The sequence below is a fragment of the Oreochromis niloticus genome, linkage group LG10, assembly GCF_001858045.2.
Source record: "Oreochromis niloticus isolate F11D_XX linkage group LG10, O_niloticus_UMD_NMBU, whole genome shotgun sequence".
Taxonomy (NCBI): Eukaryota; Metazoa; Chordata; class Actinopteri; order Cichliformes; family Cichlidae; genus Oreochromis; species Oreochromis niloticus.
In genome coordinates this window covers 26,090,532-26,112,507 of record NC_031975.2, presented here as the reverse complement: position 1 = coordinate 26,112,507, position 21,976 = coordinate 26,090,532, and the positions used below count along the sequence as shown (strand labels likewise).

Sequence of the window (21,976 nt, the reverse complement as noted above, 5' to 3'; positions counted from 1 at the left end):
CACACTGTTGATTTGGCCATTCCAAGAGTTTTGGCAATCTGGTAGGTTTATTTATTTTTAGCCTAACCTGCACTGACAACTCTTTAAACCTTGTATTGAAGGTTCCAGTGAAAACGATAGATGAGGCTGAAAAACTTTCTCCAACATCACTAACCAGGAAAATACAAAAAGAATTAATGGATGAGCGCGTATTTAGTCACAAGCAGGCTCAAAGTTCAGACAAAACAGGAAGTTCACACAGAACCAAATTTCTGTTAAATGCAACCAAAAATGTATTAAGCTAAATGCAAAAGAAATCTGGACTAGCCAAACCCCAAAAAACCGCATCTGCCTGCTTTGAAGAGAGAGAGCATCAGTCATCAATCCCTGTTAAACAATTAGGTAACAGGTGAGTCTTAGGACCCACCCCTCACACCTTACACACCACGAAGCCAGAAGGAGAACAGACAGAGCAGGGAGAGTGGACAGGATCATCACAGCCTAACTGTACAGAATTGCATATTATTTGAGATCTGCAACTTTTAAAGATTCGATCTGATCCTGCGACGGGAAAGCAGAAGAAAGGTAGTTATCATGAAAACAGAATACTTTGTTTAGTGGGAATATACTGTAGCTATTCACCTCAGTAGAATAGAATAGCCCTTTATTGCCATTGTACATGCTCAACTAAATGCCCCCACACCAACTGTGTCAGAATAACATAAATTGTAGACAGCAGAAATAAATACCAAACAGGAGAAATATATACAATCAATACAAAAATAAGAGAAAAGCACAAATTAGAGAACAAGTTGCAAAGTGCTTGGAAGTAGTTTATTTTTATTCAGCCATTAACCAGGATTGGTAGGACTCATTTTGTGGAGACAATGCATGTTTGAGTGATTCATATTACGATGTTCCTAGTTTAATTTTCTTGCTCAAAAATACTTTACCATAAAACACCCATTCCTTCCTGCTTACTCTGTACTGTAGGTCCAACTTTGTCTAAGTCAGATAGCAAGAAAATAAGCGGCAACAGTGTTGAAAATCACCTGATGTGGTTGTGAAGGCATGAAGCTGACAGACTGGCTGATGAGTGACAGAAAAGATGACATCAGCTGCCAGTCTGCTGCCTGTTGATGGCGTTCAGTGATAACATGGACATGAGCAAAAGCTCTGTCCTTGCAACACTGCAGAACACTTACACCAATCACGCTTTCCCTCTGCACCATGTCCTGAAGGAGCTTCAATCACGCTGCTGCTTAAAGGAGGCGAGAACAGAGTCTGCATGTGCTACTTAGACTACACAAAGACAAATACTGTCATACATAATGTATGCATGCTGCATGTGTGAGCATGAATATGAAGCAGTATTACTTTGTATTTTTATTCAAATGCTAATTTTGTTCATGCAGGAAGAGGTGATGAGAATTTATTTTTGCACTCTACCAAACATGTGAAGTTAAAAGCTTTTCCAGGTTTTCCTTGCAGAAAAGTGCTTTAGACTGTCATAACAAAAGCTGTTCAGTCCCCAGTTACCCCTGTACAGGGAGTCTGGACCAGCTCTCCCTCTAAAGGGTCAGAGTTTCTGTTTCTAAAAAGTAGTACCCTAACTGATAGAATCTAATTTAAGCCGGTGGTCTATCAGCAATCCGAGTGCTTGGTGAACTTTTGGTGGACTGGACAATAGGCCCCCAGGATCTGTTAATTTTATGGGCTAGATTAGAACAACCTCTTAGAAGCATTAAAAAGATCTTAAATGCTGTTATTGAGTTTAAGTTCCACCTTAGACTCCTGCATTTGGGTCCTATCTCGCTTGCCTCACACAGTGTGTTACAACAGCATATATTTCTGAATCCTGTACTTTATCAACTATCCTGGAGCTAAATATTAAGTCATTTATTTAGGCGGTCCCAGATGTGACTGGCGAGGCTGAGGCCTTGGGGGCCTAAACCTCTTTGACAGTGCACACCACCTGTCACAATCTTTACCAAGCCTGTACCATTTTTCAAGAGCAACTTTAAGCAGTTTTAGGAACAGCAACTAGTCCAGGACCTCACCCCAGGGCCCAGAAGGTAAGAGAGGCCCAGTCAAAATGACTATAAAAGGTTCCCTTTCTCTGAATTATCCTGGATTCCCACATTTACAGTGTTACCGAAAAATGGAAACTTTATAAAGGTTCCACTTTATGTTTAAGTTATGGTTCTCTCTTGTGACCCAAAGCTTAATTTTATTTATGCAGTATACATTTTCCTTATGTATTGACTTCCAGCAGCTAATATCAGTTATTTTTATACTCCACTGATTAAAATGGGGACCTTTTGTGAAAAGTTTTTATGCCACAGGGGCATGCTGGGAAATGTATTACCTGTACTTCCTGACCTTGTTTCCTGTCATTTGTGCAAAATGCTCTTGAACCTGCTGATGTCAACTATGCAACAATTTGTTTTTTGGCAAATGTTTTGTAAGATAAGATAAGATAAAGATAAAGATAAGACAAACCTTTATTAGTCCCACACATGGGACATTTTTGGTCACAGCAGGAAGTACAAGAGCAGTACAAAAACGTAAGAGAAAAAAAATAATAGAATCGAATAAGATAGACAGAATAACATACTATATAATAATAGAAAAAAATACTATATACACTAGAATAAGTACTATACAAATAGAATAAAATACTTTGTTACATAGTTGCACTTGGTGCCACTGCACATCAGGGAGACGGGGCGGTAGTCTATAGTCTGTAGTTAGCCGGCCTGGTAGCATTTTATATTACGTCAAGGAAGCAAAGGTGGTGCTGAAAAGAAGAAGGAGAGAAGAAAGCAGGCTGAGTATACTACTGATCACTTTGCTGAGTGCATGGCCTGAAATATACTTTAAATGCATACATAATTAACATAACTCCTTTACAAAAATACCAACTAGTCACTCATCAGAGATCATTTTTACTGTAATGGCTGCGTACTATACAGTTAAAATAGTTTTGCATTTTCTAATTAGTTGAATTCAATTTAGTTCGTTTTGTGCTTTTTTGTATGGAGGGCATATGTCAGAGGCAAGATTTAGGAAAATCTGTACATGTCATGGTTGGCTGTGTGGCAGGCAAGCAGGAGTGGTGGATCCAAAATGCAGGACTCAGACACGGAAGTACAACTTAAAGCGCAGCTTTATTGCTGGGAAAAACCTCGTACTAACTAAACTCACCAAAAGACAAACAAAAGTCTGAACAGAGGAACTGAGGACTGAAACACTGGAAAATAAATACTAAACCTGAGCAGGTGCCGAAACACAGAAGCAGAACACACAGCTTGTTGAGGGTACGACGCGACACTGACTCAGAGAAACACAGGGTTTAAATACACTGGGAAGTAACGAGGGGAATGAGACACAGAAGGAGAGCACAGCTGGGGGAAATCAGAACTGACGACACAAGGAAGCGTAAATTGAACACATTCACATAAGACACGGACCTTCAAAGTAAAACAGGAAGTATGACACAGAGACGCGAACTTGACACGGTGGAGACAGCAACTAAGAAACACAGAGACATAACCAGTAAGGCAGAGGACTCGACGAACCAAAAGACACAGAGGGAAACTCAAACATGCAGACACAGACTTACACAGAACAGAGGGGAGACATGAAGGGCAAGGGATCAAAACTAGAAACCGTAGAATAATTCACACAAGTACAATAATACAAAAATCACAAAGAACTAAAAACGCTGGGTCAGGAGACCCAGGACCCTGACAGTACACGTATTTCAATGAAACAAAACAACTTTTTGAAAGCAGCTGACTCACACACTTGTAAACATCCAGAGTCTCAATAAATAAGTCCAAACAATACACAGTCGGGCAAGTTGTAATACAAACTTACAGATAATAAAAATAATATTTCCTCTATATTTTTATTTGAGTAGAGATTTACAAGTTAACAAAATTGGTTCAGGCAATTTTTTCTTTTTATTTCAGTTAAAATGTTTTTTTCACATCTATTTTTAGATTTTAGTTTAGTTTTAGTTATCCATGATAACCTTGGTGATATGTACTGTAAAATAGAATCTTTGTCATTGTAACATGTAACATGCAGGATGAAATCAATGCAGTTCTGCACAGAGCACATTCATGTGGATATTGTTATTGCAGCATTTAATGTGTGGGATAGAAACTGGTTGTCAGTCTGTTTGTCCTTGTTTTAATTGCTCTGTACTGCCTGCCTGACGGTAACAGTTCAAACATACAACAGTGAGTGGCCAGACTGAGACGGATCCTTTATGATGTTATTTGCTTTTCGAGGCAGCGGGAACTATGTAGGTCCTCCAGTGTACAGGGGGAGCATCCAATAATTTTCTGGGCTGTGTTGATAATCCCCTGGAGCTCCTTTTTCTGTGCCACTGTGCAACACGAAGACCACACACAGACGCAATATGTTACAATGTTCTCTATGGAGCAGTGTAGAAGGACCCCAACGGTCTCTCTGAGATGATGTTCTTCCTGAGGACCCTCAGGAAGTAAAGTCTCTGCTGTGCCTTTTTAACCAACTCTGCGGTGTTTACACCCCAGGTCAGGTCCTCCTTGATGTAAACTCCCAGAGACCGGAAGTCTCCGACCCTCTCCACACGATCCCCGCTGATATTTAAAGGACATTTTGTCTTCCTGAAGTCTATAATCGGTTCTTTTGTCTCAGACGTGTTCAGGAGCAGGTTGTTGTCTCTGCACCACTGAAACTGCAGCTCCACCTCATCTCAGTCAGTGGGCTCATAGTGTGTGTGTGTGTGTGTGTGTGTGTGTGTGAGTGAGAGAGAGTGATGTGTGTGTGAGATGATGTTTTTGTTCCAGTACAATGTGTCACTAAGGGCCAAAAAAAAAAAAAATAACTACCCCGGTACAGGCGTAACAACTCTGTGCTTAACGTCACATCCAGAATTATATAAAGTCACTATTTAAAGACCCTAAAGTGACACTAGTGCTTTAAATGATTGTAAATGATTGCTTAAGTTTAGGCTTATACCCATGCCACCCTGGACATGCCTGATCTCAGACACTAAGCAGGATTGGGCCTGGTTAACACTTGAATGGGAGGCCGCTTGGGAAACACCAGTGCCGTGAGCTCTAGCCTTGCGGCAGGCTAGTAAACTCTTCAGGGTGCTCCCTGCCTCTCATCCTAATACTGCCCAGCTTACCCACAACCTACAAGTTAATCTTTGCAGTAAAAACAAGGAAATCCTGAGTTTTATAAGCCTTGGAGTTGCTTTCAGGGGTTTGCATGCACTTTTCACCTGTTCATTTGTAGAAGTTGGAAAAACTTTCAGATCCTGCACAAAGATGTTAGTACACCAAGGGAAAAGGAACAAAGCATGAGTGAAAAATGAAAGCTGTAAAAGGTCATTACTTGGCTAATAAAATGATAAAAAAAGATTTCTTCACTAAAGACATATTTGCATGTTTCAGAGGACTGTGGTAGTGGCTTCAGCATCAAGAAAGTCCAGAAAGATTATTATACCTATTAAAGTCTCAAATAGGTTTCCACTCTAAAGATATTTTCCACTTATAAGTTATTAAGGTTATTTAAGATAGCATGGAAATGGCATTAAAATATTCTTTCTGTGCTCTTTGACCCATGAGCAGCAACTTCTGCAATGCAGCACTAGAAGAATCGAGTAATCTGAAATGAAGTTAGTGGCAGGAGTGCACTGCAGCGAAGTTTGCAAGAGAGAGCTTAAGTGGACTGGCTAAAATTACATTAAATTAAATAGATAAAGGTTTCCAAGAAAGAAAAACGGCTCCGGAGCCAGTGATAGATGAACACAATAAAGAGTGGATGTTAAATTAACTGCTACTGCACATGGTGCTCTTGATGAGTCATTTACATGAGTGGCACTGAAATTACCTTGGGTTCAGACATCCTCCCACCACCTGCCACAGTGTTAGCATCTGCTGGAAGAGTCTTGCAGAGTGATTGCGGGGCACTAGAAAAGAAGCAAACTGACTAACATGTCTGAATTTATTAATTAAAAAATACAAATGTTTATCAAAACTGCACCGAAACAATTATAAACAGTATTTTAGCTGCATATTATATAGCAAGAAAGCTAAGCACAAAGGATTAATTGGCTGATGTAGTTAGACAGGATTTTGCAGTAGCAATCTGTCTGCGTTAGCAGGCAAGCTAATGTGGGCTAACATTAGCCAGAACACTGTACGAGCAGGACTTTTGAGTCAGCTCACAACCAAAAGGTCCTCCAGATGTTGACCTTATGCACTGCTTTTATCTTTAACACATGAGTGACACATGCTTTTCCACGTCCATGTACTTCTTTACTTTAGATGTACTTGTTTCTGCATTTATCTTAGTCTCCATGACTACCACTAGAATAGCAATGTTATTTAACATTCAAACCCATGAACTGAAACATTTGCTGAAAGTGACTCAGAACTGCTGGTGAATGTCTCTCTTTGGTGTCATTTTGGCTTGTAGGGATGTACCCCGCCTAAGACAGCAACCCTGAATTGGATAAAAACAAGAAAAGAAATGGATATTTTAAAGGTTTATTTCCATGGGGTATGAAGAAGGTTCCCAGTTTTTAATATTTTTCCAAATTATTATTATTATTTTTTTTTATGGTTGTAAAATAATTCTTACATTAGCTGCTGTATCTTTTATTCAGCACAGATTTTCTATTTAATGCTCCCATTTGTCACGGACATTATTGGCTTTAAGCGCCATGGCCATTTGTGTTGTCCATCTATGGTGGCCCCACTGACACACAATTATGTTGGTCACAAGCCAAAATGTGTTGGTCAAATAATATATTTATTCTATAATCTCTAAAGATTTGGTCCTCTTCTCCACCCACTTAGAAGTAGGTAATGTGCCAGCAGGAAGCTGTACGGCTGCACCTTCAGCCAGCTTTCCTCTCTATGCTACTCCCTGCCTGGATAACAAGCAGCTGCTTGTGAAATCCAAAACTAATGACACACAGATTTAAATTTAATAAAACAGCAGAGAGAAAATTACATGTGCATAAATCAGAGCTGCAGAATGGAGCTCGAACAGAAACACTTGCTTAAGGTGTAATATTTCTCCATGCCACCTCAGAAGGAAGCAAGCTATAATGTGACCTTTGTAGCTGAAATGTATTGTTGTTGTTTGTGATACCTTTCTCTGTTGTTTAGTAAATGAAATGATTGAGACCGGGTCTATAGATTTATTTGCACTTGCAGTTTCAGTTAGAGAACACTTTGGTTGATCAGCTGGTAATTCAGTCCAGTTTGTATCTCAACAATATTTAAAGTACAAATATAAATTGTAGATTACATTAACATTTTGTTCCTTTACATCCAGCATTAACCTGATGAGTGCTTAGTAGCAATTAGTGGATGATAACAGTTGACCTTATGTGAGTTGAAACTGCCTTTGTCAGCAAACTCAAAGCAGTGCTGTGCTCAAATAAATATCTGAGCTCGTTTTCTGTTATTTTTCTGCCCGTACAGTGCTGGTTCTTCCTGCCATACTATGGATTAGTACAGTTGTTTAACAGGGCTATTTGCTATGTACCAAAGCAACCTCAGCACAACACATCTAATGGTCTCAGACACATTAGGAGGGCAATGAGTTCCTTCACTGTTGGCAAGATTACTACTTCATGAAGTTGCTAAAATTACAGTAAAAAAGTAGTGTGCAAAGCTTTTAACGGGGTAAACAGTAGCCACACCGAGGAACAAACATTTTTGTTCTGTGACAGTTTTGCTTACCTCATAATAGTGTTTGCTCTTTAGTTCCACTGTCATCAGTACTGTTCTACAGTTCAGAAATTATTTTCTGCCTCCAGGTGACTATTGTTGTAAATTAGGTGCCATATGACTAAAATTGAAGTGCTAATTACTTTGTCAGTATACACTAAAGTTGCTGAGGGAGCATCACCCCCCCCCAAAAAAAATCATCACATATTATGTCTTTTAAAATGTAATAATCAGTATATTTATGTATTTTTTATGTTTTAATTTTTTGCAGGATATTGGTCTGGTCTGTGTGTTTGCATGTTCTCTAATGTTCTCTCTGCATGGGATCTCTCCAGGTACTTACTAACATGCATGTAAGATAAAATTGTGTCATTAAATTGGCCCTAAGTGTGCATGGTTTTCTGTCTCTCTCTGCCAGACTAGCGACCTGTCCAGTGTGTTCCTTGACCTTTGCCCTAAATAAGCTTGGACAGACTCCAAACTACCCACAAACCTCAACTGGGTAAGTGGTTAAGAAAATGGATGGACTAATGTATCCATGTTTGCTGATAACACGCAACTGATTAATGTGTTTAATTTACTTAAATAATAAAACAAGTATATAATTTAATAATTAAACCAAAGCATAAAAAACCTAAGCAATCTTGATGTTGAATTAAATTAAAGAGAGCCTAATGTCCCTGTTTACTATGATGACTGTGAACAAGCCCCAAATGTAGGACTGAAATAACCCGAAAGCAAACCTTTGTTCAGGTTGAAACATAGGCCAAAACCCATGTAACCTTGTTTCTGCTACTGCTTCTGCTATAAAACCAAATATAAAATATTTTTTGGTATCATAAGTTGAAGATTTGGGTTGCAATCTCAAAAAAGAATTTCAAGTTATTTTCTTTGACGTTTCAGTCATTCTGAGATGCCTAACAACAAATTTTGACTTACGGATGTTTGTTTTTTTCCCTATGGCAGAAACAAGCTTCCATCAAAACCAGAACAAAAAATCAGGAGCAGAACAAGAAACAGGCGAACATAATCAGATTAATCACAGACAGGAATTGAAACTCTAAACAAGGTAGAAGAGAAACTTACAAAGTAAAACAGGATATAAGAGAACCAAGTTAAACACAGACAAGAAAACTTAGACAAATAATAAACTCAAAATACAAAGAAAGCATAAAGAACCAAACATGAACTGCAAATAACACTAAATTAGAACTTGCAAACAAAATATTAAAGGAGTCATTGGGGAGATAAAAACTCAGTCAAGGACTAAAATCAAATCAAATCAAGCTTTATTGTCAGTTTGCTGCACATACAACCGTAGTACAGGCAAAATAAAAGAGCATTTCTCCAGGGTCCAACCCCCACATACAAACACACAAACTTCCCAAGACATATAACTGTAAAAAAAAGCCTCTCACTGAACTTTCATTAAGCAGCAACCAGTGGTTAAAGCGCAAATACAGTTTACTCGCTGTATGGTTAAAGTGACTGTGTGGCTGATAGAGTGATCACAGAAATGAAAGGCATTACCAGAATATTAAAATCAAAGCAGACACTCAACAAAAAACTAAAGTCAAACCCTTTAAATTTGAGAATCTAAACTACAATTAACAGAATACAGAAAAACCTAAAGACAAAAAATATAAATTTTTTGAGTCGCTTTAATTTTTGGGGATTTCTAGTTATTGCATTGGCAACATAAGAAGGCCACGTGAAGAGAACGAACGGTCCGAAGCCGAATCTAAAACACGTTTCTGCACAAAAACAGATCGATTTATAATCAGTACAGTGTGCAGCAACTCTCATGCATTCCTAAATTCTTAAAAAGCCAACCTTTTTACTCCCTTTGTTCTCGGTGAACGTACAGCACGGTAACACCTGCTGAGTGCTCTTTAGCCCTGTGCCAGTGAGAAGAATAGCTCTGACAAGGTGACTGCTCCACAGAAAAGAATTCAAATCAAACCTCTTGAGCCCTGCTCGACAGGCCCGTCCACATGACAAAGGACCGAATGGCAGGCTTTTCATAGAGGAGTTCCACATTGTCAGTATTGCCATCTTTTATCATTTATTTATTTCATTTTTAGAGATTTATTCAGTCCAGTGTTAGAGACGCTCAGATTAGGATAGGTCTGAAGAAATCTTTGTGGCAGTGTGATGATGTATTTTCATTTTATTTTAAAATGCATGTTTTACTGGCATGTTTAAAAGCATCTGTAGCTTACCGTGAAAATGCTTTTCATAGCTGTTGTTAAAGACACATGACAAAATTTTAACAGCCACGTTTATCATGATTTAACTCTACCGTTAATATTTGATTTTTGGCAAACGTTATTAATTGTTGATGTGGAAGGATTACAGTCGACACACTTCCACCTTAAAGCGGGCAATCTGGCCCAGCAGTAAACAACTGTAGACTCCCAAGATGGTGCTAATGCTGGTTTTGAGGCTTTTAAAACTGCTGTTAAATGGTACTTACTTGTCTAGCTTTCAACCTCCCCAAGCACGCCGCTCAACAGTAAGAGCCAGTCTTTAAACTGGCTCTTACTGACAGCCTGTTTGCTGTTCAAGGCTCTCAGTGAATCTGTCGTGATCAAACATAGCCATAAGCATCCAAAATGAACTTGATATATGCACAGAACTTTTTACACCAGCGCAAGAGTTGCATTTAATAAGCAGTGTGCCAGCTTAATGATGGTTAAAAGCATCCTGTTGCTCATGCATGTGCATGCACTCCACGTAAGGCCTAATAGTGATGAGATGTATGCTATTGTATTTACTAAATGTCTATATATGACACCAGTATGTATATACAGTTAAGCCCATAATTATTCATACCCCTGACAAATTTTGACTTAAAGTTACTTTTGTTCAACAAGCAAGTTCTTTTTTGAACAGAAATGACACAGGTGTCTCCCCAAAGATAATAAGACGATGTACAAGAGGCATCATTGTGGAAAAAAATATTTCTCAGGTTTTATTTATATCTTAGCAAAAAGTATCATGTCCAGAATTATTCATACCCTTCTCAATAATCAATGGAAAAGCCTTTATTGGCTATTACAGCAATCAAACGCTTCCTATAATTGCAGACCAGCTTTTTGCATGTCTCCACAGGCATTTTTGCCCATTCATCTTTAGCAATGAGCTCCAAATCTTTCAGGTTGGAGGGTCTTCTTGCCATCACCCTGATCTTTAGCTCCCTCCACAGATTCTCAATTGGATTCAAGTCAGGACTGTGGCTAGGCCACTGCAAAACGTTAATGTTGTTGTCTGCTAACCATTTCTTCACCACGTTTGCTGTATGTTTTGGGTTATTGTCGTGCTAAAATGTCCACTGGTTCCCAAGGCCAAGTTTTTCTGCAGACTGCCTGATGTTGTTGTTGAGAATCTTCATGTATTGCGCTTTTTTCATGGTGCTGTTTACTGTGATTAGGTTCCCTGGTCCATTGGCTAAAAAACAGCCACAAAGCATTAGGTTCCCAACCATGTTTGACAGTGGGGATGGTGTTCTTTGGGTTGAAGGCTTCTCCATTTTTATGCCAAATGATCACAATGATGCCAACATCATTGTGACCAAATAATTCAATTTTTGTTTCATCTGACCATAACACTGAAGACCAGAAACCTTCTTCTTTGTCCAGATGAGCATTTGCAAAGGCCAAATGAGCTTTTGCATGCCTTAGAAGTGCCTGGAGAAGTGGCGTTTTCCTTGGTCTGCATCCGTGGAACCCAACAGTGTCCGTTGGACTGTCTGGCTTGAGACATTGCCACCAGCAGAGCCCAGATTCACCAGAATGGCCTTGGTGGTGATCCTTGGATTCTTTTTCACCTCTCTCACTATTCTCCTGGCCAGCACAGGTTTCACTTTTGGCTTCCGACAACGTCCTCTGAGATTTTCCACAGTGCGGAACATCTTGTATTTTTAAATAATACTTTGCACTGTGGCCACTGGAACTTGAAAACATTTGGATATGGCCTTGTAGCCCATTCCTCACTTGTGAGCAGCCACAATGCACAGCTGCAGGTCCTCACTGAGTTCCTTTGTCTTAGCCATGACTGTCCACAGACCACCTGCAGAGAGCTGCTGTTTTTCACCTGTTGAGTTGATCAAAACAGCTATTTCCAATTAATCAGGGTAATTAGGATGCTTTAGAACAGCTTTGACTATTTGGAATGGTATGGAACTTTGGATTTTCCCAGAGACTGTGACAGTTTGTAAAGGGTATGAATAATTCTGGACATGATACTTTTTGCTCAAATGTAAATAAAAGCTGAGAAATATTTTTTTTCCACAATGATGCGTCTTGTACATCATCTTATTATCTTTTGTGAGACGCCTGTGTCATTTCCAGTCAAAAAATAACTTGCTAGTTGAATAAAAGTAACTTTAAGTCAAAATTTGCCAGGGGTATGAATAATTTTGGGCTTAACTGTATGTGAGTATTATCATTAAGTCTAGAATGACTCTGCTTTGGCTAGTACTTCCGAGAGTAGTTATTGGCTGCTGTGTACTGTTGTTGGTTAAAATCAACTTTGACATAACAGGTTAGTACATGGGTGAGTAACTTTTACTACAGCAAGACATTTTTGAGCAATTTTGATCAAACAAATCTGCATGGAGCTGCAGACCATATTTGGGCCTTATAATAACATACAAAGTATAAATCATATACATCAATATTAAATTAACATTACTAACATGTGTAAATATCAAAAACTCGAACCACATTTGACTCTTCTGTACTGGGGCATTTTTAATCACCTGGTATTTATATTTCCATTACAATGATACCATATTTTGTTTTATGAAACTATAGTACTAACATCGTATTATGTTGCTATTTCATAGAGTAATTGTAAAGAGGAGGTTAAAATTTCTATAAGCATGTTTGGGCCTTCTTTGAGTCCTACTATCTATAATCGTGTAATGGAAAGCATTTGATTTGGATTATTTTTCGGCATGACAGTAATCCAAACAAACTGCCAGTAAAAACATTCCTGGATACTAAAACACACAATGGAACGCTATCTGTTATAGAGTGGACTATCCAGATGCCGAACAACAACATTACAAAAACACTGTGGGCAGCCAACATCCAAAGAAGACCTTTGAATGTATTCAAGATGCCTGGAGAACTATTCCCGAAGACTACTTAAAGAAAAGACAAGAAAACTCACGTGAGAGAATTCAGGCTGAATAAAGATGGTCCTGTCAAAAATTGATTTTCAAGCTTGTTATAATTCTACAACCTCTGTTTTCTGTATTTCCATTTGCACATGTTTCAAAAAGTCACCGCACCTATTTCCCAATTTTCTAGTGAAATATGAGGGGTAGCTCAAGACTTTTGCACAGAACACTAAATGACAGCCATCCATCCATCTTCTTCCACTTATCCGGGGCTGGGTCGCGGGGGCAGCAGCCCAAGCAGAGAAGCCCAGACCTCCCTCTCCCCAGCCACCTCCTCCAGCCTGTCCAGGGGAATACCAAGGCGTTACCAGGCCAGCAGAGAGATATAATCTCTCTAGCGTGTCCTGGGTCTGCCCCGGGGCCTCCTCCCCTCCCCAAATCACTACCTTATCATGTTGGAGGGGTTTGTGTGTCCCAGAGACCCCAGGGGCTTTTGCTCCCTGGTAGGGTCTCCCATGGCAAATTGGTCCAGGGTGAGGGACCAGACAAAGAACGAAGACCCCTATGAGAAGACCATCGACGGAACAGATTACCCTGCCTGGGTTAGGGTTACCGGGACCCCGCCCTGGAGCCAGGCCCAAGGGCGAGCGTCTGGTGGCCGGGCCTTAGTCCACGGGGCCCGGCCAGGCCCAGCCCGAAGAAGGGACATGGGCCCATCTTCCTACAGGCCCACCACCCGCAGGAGGCACTGTAGGGGTCGGGTGCATTGTGAACCGGGCGGCGGCCAGGAGCGGAGGTCCTGGGGGGACTGATCACTGGCTACCTAGACTAAATGACAAACTTAAATAATAAATCAATTATATTGTTAGTTACTTTGCACCACATTTAGCTGCTGGTTACAGCCTTCAGTGTAAAGAGATGAATGACAGATGGTTGTGTTTCTGATCACTGTAGTTTCCAGCACGCAACTCCTCTAATGAAGCACAAAACATGCAAGGAAACTCTGCAGCTAATGAAAGATCAAGTCTCAATTAATATAGTAAATATAAGGTTAATGTGGATAATACAGTTAAAATAAAAAATATGTGAGGTGATCTCTTTTCTACTCTCTGCACACATTCAACAAAAAACTAAAATGTTTGATTTTATGTTGAAGAGTAGACGTTAATGAGCTGTAAACATCTGCCCAATCAGCCTGGCATTGTTGCTGAATGACTTGTTTGAAAATCATCTCAACATGCAGCTCAGACCAATTTCCCAGAAGCCACTTCAGCTGTCTCTCTCTTCCTCCTCTTCCCCACATCATACGGTGGTCAGGATTAGCTGACAGGCGCATCCTGACATGCGCTGCATCATGAGCAGCTCTCTAACTGCGACACACCATGAATAATGATTGTGGCATGTATCGATGATGCTAACTTGCGTGAGCACCAGAACAGTCGCTTACTGACAATTGCTCCTTCCCCCCCCCCTTGCAGCCCCAGTTCGTGTGTGTATTCTTGCGGGAATGCGGTATAGAATAAAAGCTTCTGTCTGTAGTTTCATAATGATTTTAAAAGGCCAATGCACACACGGATGTCTCCAATCATTTACATAAAGAGCCTCAGAGTCATTTCTAATGTACTACTGCATGCTAAAAGAACGATTTGGGGTAATGTGCTGTAGATTCTGATCTTAGCTTTGTCATTTGCTACTTGCAGCATTCCACCCTCCCTCTCACCTCTGTCTCTCAAAGTTATAAAGGCAGTGTGCTCCCGTGCCTCTGGTCTGCACAGATAACGAGCAGCTACACTCATCTGCTGACTTTCCTTCACCCAAAGCAACGCTTATCGTGCTTAAACACACTGCTCCTGTGAAACTAATTATTGTTGCAGCTTTCTGCCGCTGTGTCACTGGACCGGTAGCGTGGTCCAGTGACAGTATTTTCAGCCTGGGCTGTTCTCTTCTCTCTTGTCCTTTTGACTTCTCTCTGAGTCCCACACAGGTGACAATTCACATTTTATGATGATGAAATCACTGTGTCAAAGAGTCAGAGTCCCATAAAAATGGATCACATGCTCAAGTAATTACCTTTTGTGGGCTGGAGGAAAATCTTCCAAGTGTTTCTCTGCTGTAACAGAAACCGAGCCCAAAGTGACACACCTTCCCACACAGTACGAGTGAGAAACGAACACTTTTTACTTGCACTTGGTCGTATGTTTGTAATAATATTTCAAATAAAATGAAATAATTTTTTTAAAAAGATCAGCCCTTACTGTAAAATATTTGTTGTTAGATCTCCTCGACATGTCGGCCCCTTGCTGCAGTGTGTGCCGATGAACTGTGTGGTCCTCCAGCTTCTTTCCAGTTTAATGCACAAAGCTTCACATACCTGTGATCATCACTATACAGTAAAATCAGCTGGGAACACCATACCTCATCAATGTGTGCAGCAACCTGCTTATTATTCATTGATTTGTTGCTGACATTTGGATACTGTTGGACAATAACATCTGGAATTTCACTGGACCCCTACCACCCCTCCTGTTAGGGTTAGGGCTATGAACAGATGGCTTCACATCTGACTCTGGGATACTTTGGTATGCAAAGGAGTTCATGGTCAACTCAGTGATTGCAAGGTGCCCAGGTCCTGTGCTGCAAAAACAAGCCCAAATCACCACCCCTCCTCCACCATGTGGAGTGTTTTTGTTAATATGAGGTGTTTATGCCAAATGTGGCAGTGTATAATGACCAAACATCTCCATCTTGGTCTCATCTGTCCAAAGGATAATGCTCCAAAAGATGCAACCTTGCAAAGCTACACCATGCTGTCATGTTCTTTTTAGAGAGAAGAGGCTTTCTCCAGGAAACCCTTCCAAACAAGCCTTGTTCAGTGTTTTTCTATGTTTACTTTCATGATTTTTAACATTTAACACGCTAACCGAGGTCTGAGATGTAGCTCTTTGGTTTTTTGCAGTTTCTCTGAGCGTTGCACAGCCTGACCTTGAGGTGAAATAATTTTCAAAGGTGTGGGACATCCAGCTTTTGTTGATGATCAGTTAAGAGGGAAACCAGCAGCTTATAAGTAGATACACTTGGTTAATTCCAATGGAAGCAGTAAGGGTTCATTTAGTTTTTTAAAGCACTGCATAGACTCGTTTTTCACACGACTGGGTTGTGTTTTCTGGTTGGGCTCAACAGTTTTAAACATTCACCAAAGTTACCGAAGCTTCCCATTCGCACCTCCACTAGTCTGATATCTGTCATTACTAAGCCATTTTCATCCACAGAGCTGCTGTTTGCTTGATGTTTTACATTTGTCACACAACAACATGTCACCAAACCCTAGAAAAGACGACCCTAGAAGGAGATACCACAAACAGCCTGTTTTCACACTAACAGTCATTGAAATCACATATTTTTATCCCCACATCGCCATTTGGTGTGAATATTATCTGAAGGCCCTCACCCAAACCTACGTAGTACTCTGATTAAAGTATGAATTCAATTAGCTAAACAAATAAAGTTTATAAACTTTAAAAAAGAGGAATGATTTCATAAGTGTCTGCGTTTTGTGTCTCTCTCTGTCCTTGTTCACTAGTTATTTTATTTTCCACTTTACACTGCCATAATCCAAGGTGGTGCTGTTTTTGGACCAGAAACAATGTGGAAGTTAGGTTGAAGTGTTTAATATACTGCCATTATTATTAGTTAACACTAATTTGATTTATCCTGAGATCTGGAGAGCTGCGGTGATTCAAAGCCATACAGTTCACAGACAGACCCTGTGACTGATGACTGTGCCGCTCTGTTGCTTCTGATTTAAAAATTTTTTTATCTACAGTGTGTTTGTGTGCATCTACTTGACTGTAAGCCCATCCAGAAAGTTCCTGATAAATGTAAATATTCCTACAAATCGAACCAGTCGCTTTAATTGAGAGGCCAATTACTCCTCCTCTCCATTTGGAATCTATTTTGGCTTTAGCCAAGTTTAACTTTTTAAGTTTTTGTAGATTGATCAAATTTGTCAGTACCCTTTTAGCTAATCAAAGGGTTTACATTCAGTTTCTGAATAAACTGAGTGTAATTATTTTTTCTTGCTGCACAAGTGCACCCATTAATTGTCAGTTAAATCTAGTTAATGTGTGTTTGTGGCATTAGCTACAATTAGTTTTGCAGAGTTAAATCATTAATCCAGCCACAATTTCAACATACTTCAATTTTATTTTCATTTTAAACACTTTGCAGTCTGAAGACTGTGTGCAGATGGATATTATCAAAGGACTGCAAGTTCATTTATGTGAAGTAGCTGTAGGAGACCTGACTAACTTCAATATTTTCATTATAGTGTGCACATGCAGGAACAGTTCATGAGTTTATTTCAAGACGTCACAACATTTTGATACAATTTATGTGAGTAAGTGGAAAGGTACTGAATTTTATCTACATCTAAATTTTACATTTCTGCCAAGGAAAAGAAGAATGATGAAAAAAATGCTAATGAGAAGTTTGAACTATTTTTTATAAATGAAACATGGATGCAAATGTACAGCTTTGATAGTATCTCACTTCAGAATGACTTTTTTGTGTGTTTCTAAATTTTATTAATTTATTAATTTTCTTTCCATATTTGTATAACACGGTGCTTAATTTCTCTTCATTTACCCTCACCTGCCACTTTGTTAGGTAAACCTGCCCAGCTGTGTGTTAATGCAAATATCTAATCAGCCAGTCACATGACAGCCATGCATTTAGGCATGTAGATAAGATGAAAGGTCATTCAATAAAACTGGAAGACCTGTTGAAGTTCAAACTGAGCATCAGCTTTCTGGGGAAGAAAGCTGATTTAAGTGACTTTTGGTGGTGGTGGTGGTGCATGACACGCTGATGTGATCTACTGAAAATAAGAAAATTCTGCCATTCACCAGAGGTCAAAGGAGATTGGTCAGAGTGCTTGGCCTGATAGGAAGTCAACAGTAACTACAACACTCCAAACCTTGAAGTAGAAGAGCCACAGCAGTAGAAGACTGCAGAAAGTTCCTATCAGCTAAGAACAGGAAACTGAATCTGCAATTCACATGTGCTCATCCTACTGTCTGCTGCTACATACAGATGGTAGGGTAAGAACTTGGCATAAGTAACATGAAAGCATGGATCCATCCTGCCTTGTTTGAATAGTTCAGGCTGATGGTTGGGGTTCCCACCCTTGTCCATCCCTTTATGATGAGAGTCTACCCATCTTCTGTCCACAGCTTCCAGTAGAATAACATACCATGTCACAGTGATTTGCAACATGGATGTGCAAACAACAAATCCGCACCAGCTGTGTGATGCTGTCGTGTAAATATGACCAAAATCTCTGAGTACCTTGTTGAATCTACTGCACAAAGAATTAAGACAGCTCTGAAGGCTGACGGGGATTCAACCCAGTACTGGCAAGGCGTACCTAATAAAGTGTCTGTTGAATGTATGAAACACTTATCTTGAGAATTTCACAATCTTTTCTTTGCAAATGCACACCACGCTCATGCAACAATTTGCATGCCTGTTTTCCTTTATCAATTAAAAGGTAATGGAACCTGCCTGAGTCCTGGCTTCCCATTTAATACCAACATACTTCAATACTTTACAGGTGTGATCTTTCACTGGATAATAAAGCAGGTGAGGAAAACGTGCAATGGTATGTGTTTGAAGTTGAAAAAGTGTTTGTTTACCTCAGAATGAGAAGGGTAGAGGCTCAGAGCTGGGAGAGAGCTGCTCTTCCACAGTAAACACAACAAAAGCTTACTGAGTCTCTGGAAAGTGCAGATAACTCAAGGCTGGAAAAATAACTTCCTACATGTTTTTTCCCTCCAACAGCTAAGAAGAGAGGACATGGAAGAGAAAGGATTCATAGGAAGTGTGTCTTAATGTTGGGTAACACGGATCCTAATAACATGTTATTTGAACTGGTGAATCATCACCATCAGGCTCCATGGTGGGCAATGACTGCATGCATCTGTATTTTGTAGTGATAGTTTGGCTTGCTGAGCGGAGAAGGCTGATTGAAAACTGATGGATAATTTATGTTATCGAGGTGAGCCGGTAATTTCCAGGGGAGTAGTAGTCCCTGTGCTTGGCTGGCCACCATGAATGATTAATACGTAAACATTATTCATAGCTTTCCCTCAATAATTTAGCTGGTTATTAATTCTGCCAACCGCCACACAGGTCGACAGGGGAGCTAAAGAAGAGGAGGACTTTCAGGCTGTGGCAAATGCAGACTTGAGGGACAAGAAAAAGATATCCTGGTGTCCCTTCTTCAGTTCAGACTTACCCACTTTTGCTGTTTTGTTGTTTTTGGCACAGGAGTGTAGCATGGTGGTTAAACATGCTGTTGACATTTTCAGTCCAGCGGTTTGAACTAATTAGCTGCTAATTAGCTTGCATCTGTGTTGTCCTCTGAGGGACACGTCTCTATGGTTTTTCCAGAAAAAGAGGCTTCAGAATGCAGCTGATCAGAGGTATAAAAGGCTCCTGGCAGAAATATAAGGAGATTGATTTTCCTGGCTAATGAGTGCAAGAAACATGCCCCGTCTCGGGCTGAGAGTTCGATTACACAGCTATTCTTAGTGTTTTCAGTGCAATGCACAAGCAAGGAGTTGAGTCATATTACCTGATTCTTTTTTATATCAACTATCATCCTGCACTGTCATGCACATCCTTTTTTATAGCGCAGGAAGTGTCAATGTGGGAGTGCCCTAAAAGTGTACTCCTTCTAATGGCCAGCAGGGGGCAGCTCCTCTGGTTATGAACACGAGCCTACACCTCAGTTCATTTATGAACTCACAAAGCTTTTTCCTAATCTTCCTTAGATGCAGTAGAACATTGCACCGTGAGCAGTTGGTGCATTAAATTCTACAAGGACAAGTCTGCATGGTAAAAAACAAACAAACAACCGAACAATAAACAGGCAGACAGTGGATTTCTGCATGGACCGTCTCCATCTAATGACGAAATTTACGTTACGCGACTCGCAGATGTGCTCAATTATTGCACTGCAGTAACACACTTACATACTCACAATAACTTTGTACATTGGATTCAGTACAAGCACATCATGTTCTACAGACATTTTCATTCCCTTCTCTATTCATAACCTCTACATAGAGGTATTTCCATTCTATTATATCAGTATATTAAATATACTGAAAATAGCATATATTCTGCTTCGGATGAATAGAAGCATTTTTAATTTTGAAAATCATAGAATGAGACTTAAAAATGAAAACAGAGATACTTTCCAGTAAGTGATAGACATGATCTTCATTCATAGTCCCATAAAGTGAAGAAGACACTGATTGGACGTTCCTGTTTGCGTCAGAGAAAGGTGAGGGTGTAGCTTGTCACCATATTTCTACCTTACCTCTTAATTAAGAGACCCTTCAGTACTCACAGATGTGATACTACTCTGAGCCTTCTCACTTCATTATTGAGCTCAGAAAAATTTCCCTAATGAGCTACTTTGAAGTCTTCTTCAATGCAGCATGATGCTCATTTGGTAAATTATTTACCCCATGTAGGGTAAACTAGATGATAAAGCAGAGTATGTTATATGGTGCAACTGCCTTGTGATTCATAAATCACTACCACACGACCATAAAGGCTGGACACGGTTTACAGCGTGAACGTGCCTGCGAAGACCACCACTTGTTTTGTATTTGAGTATGAAATGTAATTTCATTAGATTAGATCCTGCAGAATGTCAGCATGATCTTTTCACTTTTTTGTTGAATCATAAACAAAGGAATTGTTACTGTGAGCAGTTAACTTATTCATTTTTAGATTTTTGCTCCGGTCTCACCTACTCCTGGGCTTGTATCAAATCTACTGGTATACAAGAAAATACATTTGAACACGTTTTATATTCATTCATGGTTACAGCAGCCTGTATTATATGCTTAATGTCTTCATAATTCTCTAATATTATGGTTTTATATTTTACGTGAACTCACTCGTAGCCTGATTGTTGACGTCAGGGTATGGTAGAAAAATGTATATATCCTGATTATAAATAAATAGCTTTGTATGCATTGATGTGTGCTCATTTATCCAGGTAAGGAAATCCCACAGTTGATTCTGTTCGTCTGTGTTTTCAGGTTGTCCCTCTACTACTTGCTATGTAGTACAGAGACCTCATGACCTGATTGGTCAGTTTAACCAGTTAAGGCGGGATATGAGCTCAACTTTGCACCAGATTTACAATGAATCTACTGTTTTGAGGAGGATTAAGAAGTGTTGAGTTGTGTTGTTTTTTGAAACAAACAGTTTACTTGTTTTAATGGTGGGTAAACAGCTTCCAGTGTTCCTCTAGTCATGATGTTTTGACCTCCTTTTCCTTGCACATCCTGCCCTTTAGCTTACAACTTCAAACCAACAGCTACGTTCAGCAAAACCAAAGCTCCATTCAGACTAAAATGTAAGGCTTGTGCTGTATTTTTATGACATGCTGTACAGAGTTGTGCTGGTATTGAGTGTCATGTTACCATCACTAAGCATGTAGTCTTTAATAAAAATCATAAATCATTTGTCTTTTGTGCTGCTAAACTTGCTTGAATGTGAATGTTAATGAGAAATTATTGACAGTTTTTGGTCTAAAGGAAAATTTATTTCCAAGGAAAAATTAAAATTAAAATGAGCAAAGTGAGTCTGACTCATTGACACTGGAGTATTAGAGCTCAGTAAAGGACTGGTTTGTATCGTCCTTTCAAGGCCTCACAGCCACTGAGTATTCAAAGCAACGATGCTCAGACACGGCACAGACTGCTTTTTTTCTGTTTGTTTTTTTTGTTTTTTACTCATATAGCAGAGCAGACACAGCATAAAAACACATCACATATTAACAAGGTTAAACAACTTGATTTTCACTAAGGCATTGTTTAATAGTCTCAACCTCAGAGACTGCTACAGTTTTCTGAGTCGCTTAAATGCATTTCTCAAAACCTTTCACCCTTTTCTAAGAAGCGTAAACGCACCCTAATATATACTCAAAACCTCTGATTCTTCTGGGAAAAACAAACAATCAAAATACTTTTATTTGTGCTCAAAAACACTACTGTGACGTTCCTGTCGGTTACGAACAGGAAACTGAGGCTACAGTTCA

At 39.6% G+C, this 21,976-nt stretch overlaps 1 long non-coding RNA gene across 1 annotated transcript; it reads left to right on the top strand.

Annotated features, from left to right (window-relative positions):
- The first annotated feature begins 7,911 nt into the window (after window positions 1–7,911).
- Window positions 7,912–12,933, top strand: LOC112847979 (uncharacterized). Its single transcript, XR_003221829.1, has 3 exons — window positions 7,912–8,062; window positions 8,146–8,229; window positions 12,766–12,933. It is a non-coding gene; the product is annotated as an uncharacterized LOC112847979 (long non-coding RNA).
- Window positions 12,934–21,976: the final 9,043 nt, after the last annotated feature.